A 21075-nucleotide genomic window follows, 5' to 3' on the forward strand; every position below is an offset into this window, starting at 1 on the left:
TTTGCCTGTGGTTGTTCAGAACAGAGTCTTGCCTGAAAGTGAGACTTCATTACCCAAATGAGACGTAGGTAGAACTAAAAGTAGAGATACGGGAAGGGACAGGAGGACGGAGATTCCACAGAACATATTTTAAGGTAATATTGGGAGAAAAATAAAACTGCTTCCTGTCTGGACTCTTCAAAAGTTTGACCCACGCGATAGATCGAATCAATGGCCTCAATTCCCTTCCCCACCGCCCTTCTTGCTCTTTTCCCTGTGACTTTCCATTCTTTCCATTGTAGATTTGGACTGTCTCTCTCCATCCTTTGCCCGCATGGCTTGCTTTGGGCACTAGAATGAGGCAGAGGTGACGGTGGGGTTCTTCCAACCTAGATCCTAGGAGTCCTCAAAGCTCCTGCTTGGCTTTGCCCGTTTGCCATCGCCGTGAGCAGGACCCACTGGTGTTTGCCCACTGGTCCCAGCAGGAAAATGGAGCAGAGGCTAAGCTGCCCCAGCCAATCCCAGCAAAGAATAATCTACAGTCCCTGCAGACACGTAACTGCAGGTAATTTCCACCAGCCTCTAGCCGACCCACAGATGCACGATCCATTATAATAAACTATTATTGTATTAAGCCACTTAGTTTTGGGGTGGTTTCTTATATAGTGACAGATAACTGGATACAGCTCATTAGAATAAATATATTCCTGTTATATTTCTATATAACACATCAGGGTTGGTGCTAGGAGTGGAAATGTTATTTACTCTTTTTTTTTTGTATTGAGTAGTTCATTCACATCTGTGAATTTGTTAGAGCTCTGTGTATGGAGATTGGCTTTGCATTTTGTAATGATAGGGAACAATCTCAAAGATACAGAATCCAAACATTAAGAAGCCCAGACATTTTCCACTTATTTTTACGTTGACTAATTTATTATTCCAATAAAATATTTACACAAATTTTAGTTATTCCCACAGTCATATCCACTTTGCACGACTTCCTGAAATAATCACAGAAATGTCAGTGTTAGAAGGGAAGTGGAGGGTCGTCTAGGTCAGTGATGATGAACATTTTCTTAGTTCCTTTGACAATTTAATGGAAGCTCTGCACTCTCTTCTCAGAAGGAAAATACATACAGAAAATACTTTGCACACAATTTAAGGGGAAGGATTTCATGGAGCCCCTGAAGCTCATGTATGCACCTGGGTTCAAACACTATGATGCCTGACCAAAAACACAGAGCTCCTTTTTACAGATGGAGCCAACATTAGCCTGAAGTAAGGAGATTAAACTTAGGCTGTCTTAACAAGCAAAAAACCAGAGCAGGTGATGAACTTGAACTAAATAGATTATTGTTTTTTGATCACTTGGGCTAAACTCTTCTTTCAGTCTGAGCTGAGTATAATTTCTTCAACTCCCTACCGCACTTTGGTGGTGTAGATAGAGGTTCATTTTAATTCTCTTGGCAAAGGATTAGCTCATAAAATCAAGTGATTCTTCACTCTCTTCAGGACACTTTCTCAGGCCCAAATTTTTCTTTCTGACAATTTCCCGGGCAGCAACTTTACGAACACATAGGGCACCACAAACATGAATGTGGGTGAGAATCCATGCATGGAAATCACCATTTGTGGCCAGAAGAACAAGATCCAGAGGACTTGGAACATTCCAGGCATATTTTATTGAATTTTGTTTTCATAGTCCAACCTGACATAATAAAATATCAAAGATCTGTTATTTTAATAAAGCTTTTTACTTTGAGATCTTTGATAATATTGCCTTGAATGACTTTTACGTCTTCTTTTATATTTTTAATATCTTGTGGTAAAAAAAGAGCCTGTAAAAATAGAAATTTTCTTCTTAGAGGAGAAAAGACAATCTCTAGATAATCATTTCCCAGGGCCACAGCAGCGGTTCACAGATTTATTACGATTGTTCTCAACATTAGACTCACCTGGGAACATTGAGCCATATGTTCAAACTCAGCCCCACATAAACTAAGCTCTAAAGAGCGAGGAAAAAGACCCAGATACTCTTTCCAGAACATCGTGTTCTAGTTCAGAGGCAATAAAGTTAGCAGCCTGTGGTCCAATTTGGCCTTAAGATGAACAATATGTTTAGCCCATACAGAGTTGGTCTCCCAAATTCTAAATGGCAGCAAATGCTGCTATTCCATTTCACTCCATTACATTAAGCTAATGTATACTATCCAGCATTAAAAAAACAGATATACAGCAACACTGAGCCCATATTACATATGACAACTGTCGGCTGGGCAATGCCGCTCCTTTAGAAGCTGCAGACTCTCAGCTACTTCCACCTGGTCTAGACATTCATGCTGCTTGTGGGACCTTGTCAGCACTTGAGTCTGAGACATGCAGTCAAGTTGAAGGAGAAAAAAGGCAGCCCAAGTCAGTAAAGACGCCGTGTGAGAAAGGCTATAATAGATGCATGTGCATGAAGCCATGGAACGTGTGAGCCTTTGTGTGTGTGCGTGTGTGTGTGTGTGTGTGTGTGTCTGTGAGTGTGGTGTGCTTTAGAGGAGTATTTCTGAAAATTTTTTATTAATATCATACGTTAAGTGACATTTGTTATGAGACTGACTTGTTGGTCATCGAACAACACCTCAAGAACAAAGCCTCACAGCACACTGTGAAGTTGATCAAGCCTAACTTAGGCACCTGCCCCTTCACGTTGTCAGGCTACAATTCCACTTGCTGTCCAGAGTTCCTGCCATGTGCCATGCACTCCTGCACACGTTGGGGGTTTGAGGTATCCCAGGGACTGGCCGCAGTGCCCGTCTCTTCCTAGCCCAGGTATCTCTCCAGTTCTCCCATTGATAGCCTTGCTCAGCTAGGATCACGCTTAAAGTGCTGGTAATGATGTTAGCTGTTGTTACCATCTCAGAGGTCTATGGATTTTACTAGGGGATCCTTCAAGCCTGAAACCCCTATGCAGCTAACAAGAATGGAGTCCTAACCATAAGATGCTCTTTATTATGACAAGTCAGAGTTTGAAAGCAGGTGCCCATCAAATTATGTCCTATAGACTTGCATATCCATCTAACTTTTGAGATGAGTCTTGGCTGAGTGCTTGGAAAGCAATATCGATGAATTGAGGACGAGAGTAAGGGAAGGGGTAGAATAATTAGAGTATAGAGAGCTTTAGGATGCCCTGGGCCACCTGCCCTAGGTATGTGTCTGTGCAGCTATGATCATGGGGAGAGGAACATATAGGAAAAGGAATTCACAATTCGTATTGGAATTTTAACTAAATCTGACCTTGTTCCCTTGTATTCTCACTTAACAAAAGTGATCATCTCTGCACATTAGAGCAGTACAGTGACAAACAAGGTGTTTGCTTGTCAACAAGCTCCATGCATGTTTGTGTTCTCCAAAAACCCAAGTAGTTAACACTGCTGCTTCAATCCAGAAGCATCGTTTAAATGACTTGATATTCATCACTATGAAATGTGATGTTGATGATTCACATGAAATGTAAAAGGTCTAAGGAAAATAAAAGCCAAAGCATTTTCTTATTTTTCTTTGACACCAACCAGATTAATGAAAGCAAAATGAAATGACTACTGGAAGTAATAAATTCTACAGTTTAAGTTTATTTCCATTAAAGAAAAAAAGCAATGTCTCAGAAACTGAGAGCTGCAGATTGATTGCCCGTTTGAATAAAAATCATTACATTATTGCTTAATCCTTCATTTCATCATGCCTGGTTGAAAAAAGCAGTGTAGTCACAAAGAGCTACACATTTAATCCCATTTTTCTTTTCTTTGTAATTTACTTTTTCTCTGCAATTACTTGATTTATACCACCACTAAAAGAAAACGTTCATAGTCAAGGAAAGGACAGTACTTAATTTCCTGCATATACAGGTGGTATTAAGTGCCGAAGATGAATGGCCCTGCAGGAATCAGCTCTAGACTTGAATTTAACATCCCTATCGATTTACTGGTTATCTTGAAAAAGCGGTATATTACCTGCTAATATTAAAACTGCAATTACAAAGGATAGTCGATTGGCAGTGGAACAACAGAGTTGAGAGCAGCTAAAATGCAGAAGTGCCAAGAATTTCTAGGCATGTCCAGAGAGAAAAAAGTTTATACAGCATAAAAAGGTGCAAATTAATTATAGATCTCCACTGCTTAGAAAAATTGAAGAAAAAAATATAAATTTACTTTGTTCATTGTAATGTCACCAAATAATGATAACTATAATTTACTAATAAGAAAGAAAAAACCCCACCTACTGAGACATGTGTCCTTGCCACTGCCCTTCATCTACCCAATAACAAATTGGGATGCTTTAGTTATTAGTCCTGATTTCCCTCTTAAAAAATATTCTCTCTTTTGTTACGATTGATTCTTATGGCAAAGGCTGTAATTAAAACCTTAAGAAAATACTGCCGAAAGTAAGTGATCATCAACTCCCCACCAACACACACACACACACACAGACCCCCACACACACCCCCATGGAGTGGGAGAGAGAGAGAGAAAGAGAATGAGAGCTCAAGGCAATTGTCTTAGCTTGGTTACCTCCCCAAACAAAGGGTGGGCCAAGAGCTGCATCTTTGGAAACTTGGATTCAGAGTTTGGATGTAGATTTGAGGTGAGCAGGTTTAACAGTAGGTTGGTCTCCGTATCACTGTGTAAGGGAGGGAAGAAATGGCTTCGGACAAACGTAGGAGTTGAGCTGTAATGCATTTGCAGCAGAGGAAACATCAGTCCCTCAGTGAGCTCTGAGTCTGAGATGGCCTTGCAAAGTGGTTCCAAACTGCCTTCATACTCCAGGACTGGCCAGTCATTGAGTAATAACTGGCCCCAAGAAAGTAGTATACCCTCGAGTAATGTGGCGCCTCAGTCACAAGCAATTATCAGAGTCAGCAACAGACAGTAACTGCAGCCCTGGAACCTGAGGGCCTTCTTTCTCTCGGGTGGGCTGGGCAGAGAGCCCCGACATCCATTGCAGCTTGCACGAAAGTGATCACAAGGACAAAGGTGGGGTTGGGAGGACTGGGAAGAATCAGATGGAGAGGAGGAGGGAGCCAACTGAAGCATTAGTTCACAACGAGCTGGCCGCTGCTCTGGGCAACCGGGGCTCTTGTTGAGAACCCCCTAGAGAACTTTGCAGAATGCACAAAAGCGTGCATCTCCGACATGGAAAATGGAGCCCTTATGGATTGGCTTCATTCCCCGGCGGACAAGGGTTGCTCCAGGGATGTTCACTCCCTCGCACTTGTAGATCTGTGCTTGTGCTGGAATAGCTGAGCGACTCCTGCAGGACCCCATGTAACAGCAGCTAAAGCATTAGAGCAGAAAGCAAGAGCCACGCGGTTAATGTGCTCTCAGGCTACACCTCTTGCCAGAGCAGGGGCCAGAGCAAAGCCGTGGGCCGGGATGGTATCAGATAAGAAGTAAATCATAGTAGCTTTGCCTTTTCCATTCTTAATAACTACCTGACATAAGACCTTCATTCTTTCTTGCTTGATTGGCAAACTCATAACTGGGAATTCAATATTTATTGGCTTTATGCCCCGTTGTGTTTTCCCACATATATTGCCACCAAGAATCATCTGTCGTATTTGGGCAAGCATGATGAAAACCTTTGAAACAATGTTGAACAGAGTCTAAGAACTTTACCCTTTATCTCCTTTAGATCAAAAGAGATTTAGTAAGAGGTATTCAAGCTCTTATATTGGTCTCTATAATGAAGAGTTTGGTAGTGTGTGCTTTCTCATTTATTCGGCATCCTCGGGGAAGTATCTAGTGTACATACGTAAGTTTTCCAAGTAACAAAACTTTACAGAATTTTAGAAAGGAATGTCGTACTCGAGAACATCTAATGAGATTCTCCTTTTCAGTTGGGTGAACTGACGCCAACGCAGACTAAATCACCTTGACAATGGCACACTGTTGATCAGTGACTGGACAAAGAGTAGAACTCAGGTTTCATGACTGCAGTTCAGTATTTTTTCCACCCAAGACTTTTATTTCCTTCCATACTACATTTCCCCCCATATTTTCCTCCTAATCATGACTAAATGCATACATGATTTCCTAGACTTTTAAAGCAGAGTACACTAAACATAATTTATCAGTTATGTTCAATATTCTTTTAGCTGCAAGAAGGTAAACTGAGCGTCAGCTGGTCTTCCCTCTCTAAACAAAACTATAGAAACAATTCTTGTTTTGCAGAAAGTAGATACAAGCTTTGCTCAAAAAGAGGCGTTTTTCACGGGAAAGACAGAAAGAGACTTTCATCTCTGGAACACTGATGTGGGTGGGACTGGGTAGGAGAGGAGAGTGTAGCCGGGGGGCGGGGGTGTCACCGGGAGAGAGCCCGGGTCACAGAACAGAGAGGAGAAGGGCCAAGGGACCCTGACGGGGTGACGGGTTGGGACACAAAGCCAGAGCAGCCGGATCGCTCAGCCCCTGTGCACTCACTCAGCCCCGCTTCCCAGCAGAACCGCTGTCTTCCAGAAACGATATCAGTCCTCAGGGTGGAGGCAGAGGGCGGCCCTTGGGTCCGAAGAAACCTGCCGTCTGGCAAAGGAACGGACGGAACAACTTGCCCGTCCAGCCCACGGCTCTAGATGGAAAGATACTTCTTTCTCTAGAGAATTTGTAACCCTGAACAAGCCCTTATATAGGTTTAGAATTTAAATTATGTTACCTTTGTAGTCCAATTACAAGCTAAGGATTAAATGAAAATACCCTCACAATAAGAGTGTCCTGGGTTCTTGTGGAAAAATAAATGACACAGTGAAATACTCTCAATTCAGCCTCCTTCAGAATTACCCTCAGTAAGGTTCTGCTGGGCGTGGCCTCACAGTCAAAATTACTAAACACCTGCAGTGGAGACAATGGCTGAGTGAGACTCTGAGGAACACAGACATTGGAATAGCCAGATAGAGAACTTAAAAAAAAAGCAGTACTTAAAATCTTTAATGAAATGAAGGAGGAATTTAAAATATTAGCAAGAAACAAGATATTATCAAATAAGAAAAGGCAGATTTGAAATATGATAGAATAGAAGCTTGAAAAACGAAAAACATAATCTTTGAAATTAAATACTCAGTGGATCATTCAAACAGCAGATTAGACACATGTTAGAGGAAATTAGTAAACCAGAAAAATGGCTTGAAAGTACCTACAATACAGCACTAAGAGATGAGGAAATGGAAAATATGTCAGAGAAGTTAAGAGACCTAGAGAATGATGGTCTAATAGACACTCAGCGTTTGAGAAGGAAAGAATACAGAAAGTGAAGATGGAATATTTAAGGAAAGAATGGCTGAGAAGTTAAAAAACTGTTGGAAGACATACAAACTCATAGTCAAGAGGAACACGATATTCTCAGCAGGATACTTTTTTTTCCAAAAAAAAAAAAAAAAGCCTTAGATAATTGTAGTTAAAGAGCTGAAAGAGGAAAAGACCAAGATCTTAAAAGCAGATGAAGAGCAAAGACAGATTCCTACAAAGCAATGATACTTGGACCAATAGCTGATGTGATTCAAAGATGATGGAACCCAGAAACAAGCGTGATAACATCCACAGGGGCTCAGGGAAAAGAAAGGTCACTCGAAAATGATGTAGTCAGTCTCTCATTACAAATAATTACAAAATGAAGACGTTGTCAGACAAACAAAAACTGAGGCTACTCTTAACCATCAGGCTCTCAGTGAAAGAACTTTGGAAGGAACTTGAGGAAAAAAGACAGTGGTTCACAAGAGAAGGTCTGGGTGCAAAAATATACCTTTAAAACCAACAGCAGAGTAAGAAAGAAACAATGTTTATTTGGAGGGACTAAAATACACCTAGAATGCAGACCTACTGCATAAGTTACAGTGGTTGTATTGAATGTGCTCCAGGGTCCCTGTCTCATCTGAGAGAGTAAAGATGTGGGTTTACTTTGGAATGCAAACGTGTTTGTGTGCTAGACATCTTCCGCTGAGCTCTCTCTCCATCACCCGACTCTGGGCGTGACCCCTGGGCGCTGCTCCACGCCCTCCTTGCCCTTTAGATTTCCGTTGGCTTGCTTGTGAGAGGCACAGAAGGGGAAGAAGAGTGAATAGAGGTACCTATTCCCTGGCTCCCCCCCCAAGCTGGGTCGCCACAGGTGGGCTGCTTCCCTTTTCCAAAGACAGCATTGATTGGACAGCCCTCTTTCAAAGCTCCTAGAGCCACCTGTGTTCTTTCTGGGCTTGGAAACCACTCTCCCTACCTTGCCCTTTAAAGCCTCCATGTGCTAATGACCACTCACTGTTCCTCTGCTAAACCCTGACTATACCTCAGGAAAAATCCCTTATTAAAATGTTCTCACTTGAGCAGTTAATTTCCTGAGAGCACCCTGACTTATACAGCATGTTAACACTGAGGACACCTACTCAGTAAATAAGAAAAGAGTGTATAATTTGTGAAAGGGTAGAGGCTGAGGAATGAAATTTTAAACTCCAAGTTAATCTAAAAGAAGAAAGGAAGGAGAAGTACAAACAACGCTGGAAATATAGAAAGAAAAAGAAAATGATAGAAATAAATTCAAACATATCAATAACCACAAAATATAAATGGTAAACAGTGAGAAGACACAGAATGTCATTTGGATCGAAAAACAAAATCCACCTCTTAATATGTCCGTACAAGGCATGCACCTAAAATGAAAGCTCACAAAAATGTTTAAAGTAAAAGGATTAAAAAAAGAAAGATGGCATTGCTAAATTATTAAAAGACAGAGTGGGCTTTCAGTCAGAAAGTATTATTGGGGATACAAAGAGTCACTAAGTAAGAATAATTAAGGGATCAAATACATGGGGTAAGAAAACAATTCTAAACTTGTATAGTGACTTCCCTGGTGGTCCAGTGGGTAAGACTCCGCGCTCCCAATGCAGGGGCCTGGGTTCGATCCCTGGTTGGGGAACTAGATCCCACATGCATGCTGCAACTAAGAGCCCGCATGCCACAACAAAAGATCCTGCGTGCCACAACTAACACCTGGCACAGCCAAATTAATTAATTAATTAATTAATATTTTAAAAAAATAAACTTGTATAAATGTACAGTATTACCTCAAAAGACATAAAGTGAAGATGAACAGAAGCTCAAAGAGAAAATGACAAATTTAACGTGACTCAGTAATTGATAGATTAAGCAAACAAAAACTTTGCAATGATACTGAAGATAAGAACAGCACAATTAGGGAGCTTCATATCATTGGTACATGTAGAATCCTATATTCACTTAAGAACACGTATTTTCTAGCACACATGGCTACCTATAAAAACTGACTACGTACTAAATCTTAAAAAAACTTTCAGAAAATTTCAAAGGTTTGATATCAGAGAGACTGAATTATGAAATCAAAGTAGATTAAGTTGGAAATAAATTATAAAACCATAACTAGGTTGTTAGCCATAAGAAAGAAGATGAAATCAGACTTACCATCCTGTCACAAACAACTATAAAATCTGGAAAAATATATTTAAAAAAACAATGGTTTGTGGGCACTGGAAAGCAACCAGTACAGACTTGCAATGCTGGAAACATAGGAGCACACAAGGTGAGCCCCAAATTCACCCAGGCTTCACCCTGGGGATGTGCGTCCAGGCCATTGCTCAGGGAATGTGAGTGCAGAGGTCTTGCTGGGTAGAAGAGACAGAAGAGAGTCCAAGGTACTAAGGGGACTGAGATTTGGGGGCCAGATTGACAGAGAGGGTGAGCCACAGAGAAGGGACCTCAAAATGTGAGTGGAAACTCATCTCGGGTCCTTGGGTGGCTCATAGCCGTGTGAGCATAGAGCAGAAAGCAGCTGCTAGGAGGCTGAGCGCTAAGTGGAGATTCTGGAGAGCATACATTTCCAGGGAGACGTTCAAATTCAAGCTTAGCGTGAAGAGATGTGATGGGGAGATATCCCATACCTTCAGTTGAAACCCTAGAAAGGCCACACCTTAGCAGAAAGGATCACACAGTAGGAGTAAGGGCTGTGCCTTAGGAAGAAACACAAAAGCACATTTGAACTGCCTTAGCCTGACAGGGTAGAGGTGATCTGCCAGCAATTTGTCTACCTGTCGGAACAAAGGCCAACACTCTTTAGGAGAGGATCACATAATCCACAGCTTCAGAAGGTAACACCCACACCACCCAGCATTTGATGACCAGATATTTAAATAAACAGGAAAATGTGATCAATAATCAAAAGACAATTTGGTTAGTAGAACACCAAAGATGATTCAGATCTTTGAAATAATAGATGAGGCTCTAATATAACTGTCATTTCCATGTTAAAGAAAGTAGAGAAAAGGCTGGACAAAAATGAATTAAAAAGGAATATTTCAACAAAGAATTAGAATCTATTAAAAGAATCAAATGAGCATTATAGCACTTAGAAAATATCTTAAATAAGAACATAGTGAATGGTTTCATAACATCATACTGAACAGAGCAGAGGATAGTGCTAGTAAACAAGGACAGATGTATTGAATATATCCAAAGGGAAAAACCCAAAAAAACCAAAAAACAGGACAGAGTGTGCAAGAGATATAGTGGGATATGGTCAAAAGATGTAACCTACGTGTCATTGGAGTTCTAGAAGGAGAGGGAGGGGAAATGGAGGAGAAGTGAATTTGAAGAAATAATGGATGAAACATTTCCAAATCTAATGAAAATCTCGAGAAAGACAGAAAGATCTGAAAATAGGACAGAAGGAGTGTCTAAGCAGCAAGTTTTGAGTGTAGTTTTTCATGTGACAAAAGCTCAATGTGCCCTTCAATTAGTGCTCCGCAATGTGCCCACGGAGAGGACCTCAGATATGGGAGTATCTGTCCCAAGAGGTGCTCCATGAATCCCTCAACCAAAAAGTTTTTATGCTGAATTTTCCTTGTAAGCCAGTCATGCTCCTGTCAGAGTGACACAGTCTCTACATTTTCTCTTTTGTCTAGTCTACGGCTTTACATGACTATTTAAACATCAATGACTCCCAGACTTATCTCTCTGGTTCTAGCTCCCTCCTCTGTTAACAGGACTCTATTTCCAACCGAATAAAATACTTTCATTTGGAAGCTGAAGAATAACCTACAAGTTAACATGGCCAAAGCATCATGATGTTTCAGCTCTGAAGCTTTAAAAGATCCCACCCTCCTCATCTTAGTAAATGGGACCCCCATCTTCCCAGTTACTCGAAACAAAGATCTGGAGGCTACCCTTGATTTCTTCCTTTCCTTCATTCCCCACATTCATTCCACCAGCATTTTTTGTTAACTTCTAAATCATGTTAAAATTCATGTATTTCTATTAACACTGTCATCTCTGCCTTGACGACATAAATGTATTCTCAACTGGCTTTCCTGCATTCCTTCTTGCCCCCCACCCCCTTAGTATTTTGCAAATACAGCAGTAAGAGTAATATCTTTGGAATAAAAGTCAGATCATGCCACTCCTCGGTTTACACTGTGTTGGGGTTTCTCATTCTACTTCAGATAAGATTCCTTAACAAGACCTCTGAGTCCCTGGGTCCTCAGGCCCCTGCTTTCTCTCCAGCCTCACCACTCATCCTTCATCTCCTTCATTCACTGCAATCACTCCAGCTACTTCCTCCTTCCTGTTCCTTGAAAGAATGAGGCTGTCACGTGTTTGTGCTCAGTTCTCTGGGGAACAAATGAACAGACATGCAGAAGCATCGAAATAAGTCTTGTTTTCAAAGTTCTACCCAAAGGGGTGGCAAACCTGTGCTGCTCTGTTCTCAGCCGCATTCTACACTCTCTCCTCCTCCAAGTTGCAAGGAAGGCCTTTCCATGCTTCACCACTTTCTAGTTCCCAGGCAGTTCAACCAACAGGGCGTCCTGGACACGTCTGGGTTCGAGAGGGGTGAAGAGGACAAGACATCCCTTTCCCCGCCTCCCTGTTTTGAGTGGCATCTCTGGCAGTACCTACACCTCCCTGTCGCCCCAGCTCCTTTGAGCAGCCCTTCCCTCTGGGGTCTGAACTGCTTCAGGGCAGCTCTTCCTGTGGTTTCATCTCTTGCCATATATATGTATGTTCCCAGACCGTTTCCCCAGAGTCTTCCAGCCCTGGAGCTGGTACAGATCCCTCTGTTCTCTGGCCCCCTTTCTGTCTGTATCCTGTTTCTCTCTTCAGCTCTTCTATCCTCAATGTAATAAGTTTCCTGGATTAAATGTTCCCGTTTGAAATACCTAGAGTGGTGTCTGTTTTTTGACCGGACTCTGACTGATCCAAACATGTATTGCCAAGTGTTGCCATTGCTAAAAGCATTTTTTGACTCATCTTTTATAAATGTCATCTCATAACACATTTCAAGAACCATCCAAAACAACAGTCTGATTAACTTGATTCACTACACAGGCATACCTCATTTTATCGCACTTTGCAGATATTGTGTTTGTTTGTTTGTTTTTTTTACAAACTGAAAGTTTGTGGCAACCTTGCATCAAGCAAGTCTATCAGGACCATTTTCCCGAGAGCATTTCTCTCTTCCTGTCTCTGTGTCACATTTTGGTAATCATCACAATATTTCAGACCCTCCACCAGCAAAAAGATTACAACTCACTGAAGGTTCTGATGATGGTTAGCATTTCTTAGCAATAAAGTATCTTTTAATTAATATATATATATACACACACATTGTTTCTTGGATATAATGCTATTGCACACTTAATAGACTACATAACTTTATATGCACTAGGAAATGAAAAAATTTGTGTGACTTGCTGTACTGTGATATTCGCTTTATTGTGGTGGTCTGGAACAAAACCTGCAATATCTTCAAGGTATGCCTGTACAAGCCTAAAAGTGATTTATTTCCAAATACCAAAAGAACATTTAAATTCTTAAAAATCCATGATGTTTACATGTACAAAGTTTCTGAATGAAATTATAAAAGGAACAATATTCTAATATTTTTTGAGAAATAGCTATTTTGTTGGTATAAGCATAATCCTTCTCCGTATCTATGTATTCTTTCTTCCTTCCTCCTTCCCTCTTTCTTTCCTCCTTACTTCCTTTTTTTTCTTTCTTAGATCAATGACTTTAAGGTTATAGCAACTCACTTTTGCCTCACAGATCCAAAATAGTACGGTCTGTGATTAGATACCTGTATGCGTATGATAATTTAAAAAGTTGACTTGTCAGCAATTCTAGACAGAGAAATGAAGAGAGGTAGGAAATTTCAGTATCACCCTATAAACTATATATCTATCACACTTTTATATTGCATATTGGGAATCAATTTCATACTTTTGCTTCATTCTAAGAGCTGTATATATGGAATTAATTCTGTACAGCACATTCTATCTTCTCATCAAACAAGCATAACTCGAGAAATTTTGCATATTTAAAAGAGAAACTAAAGTTATTCTATAACTAAATTTATATTAGTGCCAGGAAAAAAAAAAAAAAGCCAAGATCATAAGCAAATGTGCCTAAAATGAGCGTCAGTCATTTGACTCTCAGAATAGGAGCTGAATGTGTTTCATAGCAGGACTGGTGCCTTGTCTCCGACGAGACTCCTTTGGAACTTTTGTACAACAGGCTTCTCAAAGGCCAGAGAGTGACAGTCTCACTGAATCACTTGTGAGAGAAGCACTCACTTACATGCCATACCGTTCCTGACATCGAATGCTGGAACGAGCAATGTAATACTTTTCTTCCCCAGAGAAACTAATCATCAGATCAAAATTTGATATAGTATTGTTTATAATTTCTATAAAAATGTAAAACCAACCAACTGTTGACTTGGTTTATTACCTGTGCACCCACCGTATGGTGTAAACAAACTAAAATGTAATCTTTTGCTTCAGAGCTAAATGGTGCTACTTTCATGGAAGAAATCCCTGAATTCTGATTTGAAATAATTTTCTCCAAACTCTGTCCTAGGGGAGAGCTTTAGAAAATCTGTTTTCTAGCATATATATCAATGAAATTTAACGCTTACAATATATTTATTTGTATATCAGTTCACAATACAACTGGAGTTGTGTGTGTCTCCGAATCCCTTTTCTGGTCATCCTCTCTTACTTCTGGACCTCACATAAGGCTGGTCACAGTCAACACTAGTGATAAAGTGCTCAGAGAGAGAAAGAAGAGAGAGAAAAGTGGACTTAATCCTAACATTCATTGTATTTTAAATATATTAGAGTCATGATACTGTGTAGCTAAATGGCATCTCTAAAGTATGAAACCCTGCTTGATTCTGGTTTCTGTGAGGGTAGATGAGGATGGTGAGAAGATAAGGGAATTAAGTATGATTTCTTATTAGACTTGAAGGACTGCATCTTTTTTTCATTTCTTTGGTTACATTTGTCACATGACAAATTAGTTATTCTCTGGAAGTGCCCTCGTCATATAGATTGCAAGTGTAGGATCACTTAATTGTGATTCTAAAATGCAAAAAGCTCTGAAAATCAATTTTTTCCCCCAGAAATTAGCAGCAAATGCGTAGGGAGGCAAAATATGGTCTGAAGTGAAGTGAGACGTCTTGTGGTCTTTATCCCACTCTGTTTCACTTCAGAGATATTAATGTTTGATTACAAGAGGGCTGCCTCAGACCTACTGAAGAAGTTATGTAAAACATGGTGTATATACCAGATAATTTTTAAAAAATATTTATTTAATTTATTTATTTAGGCTGTGCTGGGTCTTAGCTGCGGCACATGGGATCCTTTAGTTGTGCCATGCGGACTTCTCAGTTGCGGCATACGGACACTTAGTTGCGGCATGCAGGATCTAGTTCCCCAACCAGGGTTCGAACCGGGGCCCCTGCATCGGGAGCACGGAGTCTTACCCACTGGACCACCAGGGAAGTCCCCAGATAATTTTTTGAAAATGTGAAAAATGTTCAATTCTAAAGTACGTGAGAGCCCAAGGGCTTGATATGTGGGGTTGTGGGCCTATAATTATAAAATTTGGGCTTATGGTAAGAGGCGGTTTTATGTTACAAATTATATCTACATTCATAAGAGATATTGGTTTGTAGTTTTATTTTCCTGTGATATCTTTAACTACTTTGATATTAGTTAATACTGACCTCATAGAATGGTTTGGTTTTCTTTCTTCTTGTATTTTTGGAAGAGTTTGTAAAGGATTGGTCATTAAGATGTCTCTGGAGATTTCTCTTGTTCTTTTGTTTTAGAATATATTACTCTGTTTCTTCATTTTCCTTGACTTTCTGTGTTGGTTTCTGCACGTTAAATAAAACAACTGCCTCTCCCAGTCTTTACAGAGTTGTCTCATTTAGCAGATAAACCTGCCCAGCCCAGCTCCGAGCTGCTCTCAAACCTCTGTGACAATCCAACCCATCTTCTTTGTGCTTAGTGGCTCTCAGTGTCCGAGATGGTGCCAAGATCTATCAGTGTTCCAAAGGGGTGGATCGCAGTCAGCACCTAGTTGTAGGCTGATTAGAAGCTGGACCCTCAGGCAGCAGCTGGGAAAGTATTTAGTTGAACCCTTTCCGGGGAGAACCTGGGAGATGAACGTTTTTGCTCCCTGTGTGCTGAGCCCAGATGTACCGCCATGGCAGAGTGCTTCTGCGTCCGTTTAAAAACTGCTTCTTTATTTGCTATAGACCTGTGGGATTCATGAACGCAAACCCCACTGGCTATTAGAGCCAGGTGATTTAGGTGTTTATCCTTGGTCAGCAGCCGCAAAAGCTGGGCCGTCAGATGTACGTAGGAGCTTGTTCCAGGAGATACTGGTGCCTTGGCTTTACTGTTGGAGCAGACCAGAGGGGAAGATGGGGAAGGTGTCTGCAGGCTTCCCCGGTCTCCAGGGACGGTTGCAGGCAGCCCTGAGATGCATGCTAACGTTAGAGGCTGGATGATCAGGCAGCATCTTGTAGGAGCAGTTAGACCCCTTTGCGCGAAAGATGGGCAGATGGGCATTTTTGCCTGTTCCTTCCACACTGAGCCCTGGGGGGACATTCTCAGTGAGTGCTCGTGTGTCCGTTAAGAAATGCTTCTTTGTTTGCTGCGGTCTTGTGGGTCTCATGGACGCAAGCCTGTTGGCTTTTAGGGCTAGGTGTTTTGGGGGCCCGTCCCTCAGGAGGGAGTCTTGGTGGTTGGGGTGCTAGCTGTGTCTTCTAAATGCTTCAGTCCTCAGGGAGAAGCTGGAATTAGGAGTCTCCTTCCAATTGTAAGGAGCTGTGCTGGGAGTGGGGGGCACGGTGAGTGTGTCTCAGCGTTTCCTGTCTGTTTCAACATGGGCATTTTCTCTTTCACCTGATGTGTGGAGTCACTTAGTTTCTCGATTTCTTTCAAAGGGAATTTCTCTGTGTGTAGTTGTATTGATAGAATTGGTGCATCCATAGGAGAGAAGTTCATTAGCCTTCTTTGTTATCATTTTGGTCACTCCTGCAGGCAAGATTTTGATCTCAATGTCACAGGAATAGAAATTAATTTTAAAAATCAGAAAACAAAAAAGATTTTTTCATATGAACATTTAAGAAAAATCAATCTCATTTAAACAACTCTTCTATCAAAGAGAAAATATGAATCAAAATTAGAGAATCTCCTGAAAGCACAATAACGAAAACATTTTATTTAAGATCATTTGGAATAAAGAGAAAAGGGCGCTCAGAGGAAAATTTATAGCCCTAAATACTCTTACTTATTTAAAAAAGGGAAGAAATAAATTATCCACCAAACGGAAAAGTAAGAAGAAAAACGGGTTAACTGAAACAAAACAAAAGGAATTAGTAAAGTTAAAAGCCAAAATTATGGAATTAAAAAAGAAAAAACAATAGAGTGAATTCAAGTTCATATTGCAAAACAATAACGATAAATATTAAAGTAGGTAAAACACTTGCTAACCTATTTTTGAAGAGGGGAGAAATTTCAAATATAAAAGATAAGAAATCGTAAGGAGCAAAATGAGAAATTATAGGAAAGTACAGTTTACCAAAACTGACACGTGAGAAGACACTAATTTTTCCAATTATATCCTGGTAAAAATAAGGCCAAATTCTTATTGAACTTATGCAAATAACTGTATTGCCATGAAAGGTTAAGAGACTCAATAAAAGAAGTGAATTCTTGGGAAGTGAGAATCCCGTATCAGTTAAAAATATTTAATTTCAGTTCATCAAAATAAAGTCTACAGCACTGTTATGGATTATAAATAGCTTAAAGTCATCAATGAGTGGTATGCCAGTAAATGTTCCACAACTGGCTCTCTGGAAAAAACAGAACAAAAGCCTGGTTTGAGGCATTTGCCAGTTGCAGAGGTGTAGATACCCCATCAGTACTGATTTCAGCTACTAACCCGTTACGTGATTCCTCCACACCGATGCAACAGTCACAACCTCCAAAGCAGAGGTTATAGTAAAACATAGTACAGTAAGTGGCAGGGATTCATTTTTAAGTATTTATTACCTTTATTTATAATATAATTATTTAATTGTAAGTTTATGTAATTTAACTTTTAGTAGTATCTGTTTTTAACAGCTGGTCAAAAGATTCCCCAGATTCTAACAGCTGATCTCAGTACACCATTCTACCTACTCTCTGATCAAATTGTCCCACCTCTGGGAACTTATCCTACAGATGTACCTGCACACATGCCCGAGGACATGTAAACACAGTTGCAGCATTGTTTGTGATAGCAGGAGATTAAAACAATCCACATTTCTATTTGAGAAGGACTGGTTACATAAACTCTGATATTTCCACAAAATGAAATGCTCTGAAGAAGTTTAATTATTTTAAAGAGAATGAGAAAACTATGTATTGATATAGAACTATCTCCAGTAGTCATTGTTACATGAAAAACACATAATGCAGAACAATGAATATTTTTGTGTAAAAATGTAGATAAAGCAATTTAATTGTATTTCCATAAAGAAACACCCCCCAGGGACTTCCCTGGTGGCGCAGTGGTTAAGAATCCACCTGCCAATGCAGGGGACAAGGGTTCGAGCCCTGGTCCAGGAAGATCCCACATGCCGCGGAGCAACTAAGCCCATGAGCCACAACTACTGAGCCTGTGCCCTACAGCCCACGAGCCACAACTACTGAGCCCTCATGCCGCAACTACTGAAGCCCACATGCCACAAGTACTGAAGCCCGTGCACCTAGAGCCCGTGCTCCACAACAAGAGAAGCTACCGCAAAGAGAAGCCCGCGCACCACAATGAAGAGTAGCTCCCGCTCGCTGCAACTAGAGAAGGCCTGTGCACAGCAACGAACACCCAACACAGCCAAAAATAAATAAATAAATAAATAAAATTAAAAAAAAAAAAACACCCCAAATACAAAGGAAACTAAAAAAATAGTTTTCTTATATGAGATGGGGGTTGGATGTGGAAAACAGAGATAAGGCTACTTACAATACCTTTGTAAATAGTTCTGATTTTTGGCCCATGTGAATGTATGAGCAAGTAACAATCTTTTTAAACCAATGAAAAGAAATCATTGTCCATTTTGAACTATAAATGATATTTTCTTAATGTTTACCAACTAAACTTGATAAATTGTACTATATTACTTTCACATGTGCTATATAATCGTGTTCATATCAATTATTTTTCCCAGAATTAACATATTTTCAGTATTCACTTATTTAATATCTTTCTTTGACTTGACTGTAGAATTGATCTGTCTTCCCTTCTTGCTTTAGTTGTCTGAACATACCACCTTTATAGGGGAGTTTAACATACTAACATTGACGTAATTTTTCAAAATAATTGCCACTGCATTTGTCTCTGTTTCATAAAATAGATTAACCACCTCTTGCACAGTAGACAATGAAGCCACGGCTCACGCTTCAGCGTCAAAGAGAACACTTGACATTCTTCTCACATTTTAACTTTACTTGTGTGACTCACCTCTGCTTTCATTCAAGCTACAGTTTTTGTGCAAACTGGGAAGGTGAGAAGATCACTGGGTAGGATTCAAAGGAACAATTCTATTCCTAGCTCCTCCACTTATTAAATGATCATGGTTATGCAACTTAACCCCTCAAAGCCTGTTTTTAATTATAAAGTAGAGATAGGGTTATTCTGCATAAAGCACAAGGAAGTTAACGTGACCAAATGAGATGTTATCGTAGGAAGTACTTTGACAAAATCAAAGGCTCGTGCACATTTTTACATTATTGCCATCAGCACAAAGCGATCTTTTAACATGCTGCATAGATTTTGAAATCAGAAGAAAAACTGTACCTTCGAAATGAAGCTGGTTTCAAACTTTGCTGTTTTATTGAAAATATTTGTGTGTCGGTTCTAATTTTATTCACTTTTATCTCTTTACCTACTCCCTCTGCTGTTCAACTGTCCTGGTTTTCATATTCTGTTAAACTGGGGGGTGAGGGGTAGGGGTCAGGAATAAAATCAAAGAGGATTCACCTCTGTGCCTCCTGAAATATTCTTGTATTGAAATTATCTATTTCTAAGGGTAGATTATTCAATCATTCTGTATTTTTTTGGGTAGTTTATAGAACTAGGCTTTGATGTTCTTTTAAAACCTCACTCTTTGGTGCAGTCTAAAAGCTTTTCATTTTAATGGCACATGCTTTAAAAACGCCAGAAATTGAAGGAAGTCTTATAAAACAAAGGAGTCAGTCAGAGATGGTGGTACTAGATTCAGGATGTATTGTGGCTTCTCCACTCAGGGGATGTTTGTTTCTAGACTCTGAGTGCTAACTGAATAATCATGAAATTTATTGCAAAACAAGAAACATTTTTGGCAAGCACTGCCTCCAAATCCAAAGCTTGTTCTGAGTCTGAACTCTTTGGAACCATGAACTGCTAAGTTTTGTTAAACTCAGTGACTATATTGATCTTAAAAGTGCACGGTGCTACGTAGTATTCAAAGGAATCCGCCAGCTCTAGATTTATTATACCTTGAGTGCTGTCACTTTGCTCATAATTTTGCTTTAAGAAGTATGTGAGATTAAAGGGAAAGAAAATGCTTTTAAAGTCGATATATCAAATATAACTACTGTCTCAAGTCAATGCTACCTTTCAAACACATGCTAACATTCTATCAGCATCTTTTCTGGTCCCAAGCCCGCCCGTTCGCATCTGCTTCTTTACTGTGAAATGTGCCGTATTCTTAATTCATTCAGCCAATATATGTGTTGTAGATGCTGGATACTATATGGGGAATATCAGCAGTAATGTCATTATATTTATTAAGTCAAAATGCTTTTCACTCTTTGCACACAGGAGGGTGCCTTTGGTGAGGTCGAGTGAGTGAGTGAGGGGGTGACAGGGGTTTGTGTCTGTGAGAGGCCCTGGCCACACTCTGGGGTCCTGCACGGCCTCTTCTGGGCCATTTGAGGACAAGGCAGAAAGCCATTCAGGGACCAGGAGTCCCTCAGTCCCTGGGAAACCAGTTATCCCCCAAACCAGGAGTCCATCAATTCCTCAATGGACAGTGCCTTTGTAAACCTGCCCTAAATGTCCTTGCGCGCTAAGTTGTGCATCAGTGGTCATGGTTATTCCTGAGGATTAAAAGCTCCTGGCTTTTTCGTTCTCCGTTGAAACTCATGCTTTTATACATAAAGTGAAATCCTGTGAACTCTAAGCAATACTTCACACGTCCTCATGTTTTTAAAATGGCTTTTCCGATGCAGTTCTCAGAGGCTGGGGATCTGCCGTCCTTCCGCTTCGCTCCAAGCCAGTGTCTTCAAGGAGCAAAGACAGGCGTGGAGAGAGGCACGTTCCTCTCCCCAAGACCCACTCGGGCTGCAGCGTCTCAGAGACGGAGGGATGGGTTTAGAAAATGTCTATGAAACGGATCCCCAGGGGGATCCCCTTCTTACTGTGCCTTTGCTAAGCCACGCGAGGAGGATACAAACACTGGGGGAGAGACGAAAGTTCCCAGAGACTCCATCTTAGTAGCGATGAAGATGTAAGGCATTGAACGTCTGAGACCCCACTGGTTGGACAGAAAACAAACCAGACAGAAAGAAAGAAAAAAATAAATAAAAGAATCCCTTGACATTTTCATATGTCTCTGCAAAAGACTTTCGACAAATGCAATTACGCGAGCTACGATACCACTAGGAACCGCGTGGAAGGTTTTGACTCTCCTCTCTCATGGGCTGAGACACAATGCGTGTGGTGTGTGTGACCC

General features: G+C 40.5%; 1 long non-coding RNA gene across 2 annotated transcripts in view; it reads right to left on the minus strand.

The window, feature by feature from the left end:
• LOC132351818 (uncharacterized) overlaps nucleotides 1-21075 on the minus strand; it is a 31824-nt gene that overhangs the window by 4386 nt on the left and 6363 nt on the right. Inside the window, exon 3 of one of the 2 annotated variants that reach the window (XR_009498472.1) lies at nucleotides 15031-16351. The exons of the other annotated variant lie outside the window; for it this stretch is intronic. This is a non-coding gene — a long non-coding RNA (uncharacterized LOC132351818). The remainder of the gene's footprint in view (nucleotides 1-15030; nucleotides 16352-21075) is intronic. 2 annotated transcript variants of the gene reach the window in all.

Source organism: Balaenoptera ricei, chromosome 17 (assembly GCF_028023285.1).
Source record: "Balaenoptera ricei isolate mBalRic1 chromosome 17, mBalRic1.hap2, whole genome shotgun sequence".
NCBI classification, from domain to species: domain Eukaryota; kingdom Metazoa; phylum Chordata; class Mammalia; order Artiodactyla; family Balaenopteridae; genus Balaenoptera; species Balaenoptera ricei.